This window comes from Eimeria mitis, genomic scaffold (assembly GCF_000499745.2).
Source record: "Eimeria mitis Houghton genomic scaffold, Emh_scaff6266, whole genome shotgun sequence".
NCBI lineage: Eukaryota > Apicomplexa > Conoidasida > Eucoccidiorida > Eimeriidae > Eimeria > Eimeria mitis.
In genome coordinates this window covers 1-1,289 of record NW_013574454.1, presented here as the reverse complement: position 1 = coordinate 1,289, position 1,289 = coordinate 1, and positions in this window count along the sequence as shown.

Sequence of the window (1,289 nt, the reverse complement as noted above, 5' to 3'; positions counted from 1 at the left end):
GAAAGATCTATTTTCGCCGACAAGGTTTGGGAAAGTGTAGCCGGCATCAAACCGATCGTCATCGAGACGTCGAGCGGGGGAGCTGTGATTGGTTGCAGCATGTTAGGGGGGAGGGCACCCTGCACACCGAGATGCTTTTCGACGTCACTCCAGGACAGCAGCGAAGCACACAGCGTCTGCGACATGTGCGCAGCAAGGGATGAAGGGTTCTGTCTGCATGCGTGTGAGCAACGAGGGATGACAGGTCATGTCTGCGTGCGAGTGGCGTAGCTGGACGACACTGTACAGTACAGTACGTACAGCGATGTAGCTGATGCCATATTGTGCAGAAGGGACCTCGGTGACTATCCGCAGATTTTCAAAATAAAGAAGGCAATCATGTGTCGGCCCTACACAGTTGGGCGACATCCGCCGAGTTCAAACATTGTCATGTGCTAGCCGCCACGTTTAACGCTAAATCCTATTTTTTCAGTGATGCTACAGGTCGCCCGCCATGTCCTAGTTTGGCCACCTGCCTTTTACTGGGGAACCATGCAGCAATGCAACGAGAAGAAGGGCAGACAATCACCGCCAGCTTGCACTGCGCCAGGGCGATCGCCTATATGCGCAAGAAGGACTCTCTGGAACTCTTGCAGTGGGCCCCCCTTTAGGAGCTCGAAGGCCGGCGACGATTAGTCTACAAGATACCAGCCGCTGTGTGGCAGGTTTGTGGATGTGCATAAAGGGTTATGGCGTGCACGTGCATTCCTGCGCGAAGAAGAAACAGCGTCACGGGGCATCGCTGGCATGCGTTTTGCAGTCGCGGCAGTGGCCAGAACGACTGTCGAGAGTGCAGCTACATTCCTTTTGGGCTTGCGAAATTGGAGCAGGCGTACTGCAGCTTTGCCTCTTCTTGCCGACGCCTAGAAGGAACAGCGAAGCGCTCCGAACATCTTCACATAGGCCGTACGTTGGAGTGCTACTGGGCGGCTCGCAATTCACCAGTCAGATTTGGCGGTTGGTTTTTTTGTGCAGTTTTGTGGGCTCGTGTGGCACTAAGGTTTCGACGCAAGCACTAGCGCGTTGTGCAGCAAAATATTCAGGCGCCTCTGGAGATGCGTGGCTTAGACCTCCACGTAACCCCGCGGGGAGCTCGCGTGACTGGGTCATGCAGCGAGCTGCAATGCATGCGACGTTGGCTCGGGGCGTTGAGGCAGTGTTAGGCAATCCACTACGGATACTAACGGAAGATGTGGCTTCGTCGTGATTAGGCGGGTTTACTTCCAGCCGGTCGCTTCTCGTGGTTATTG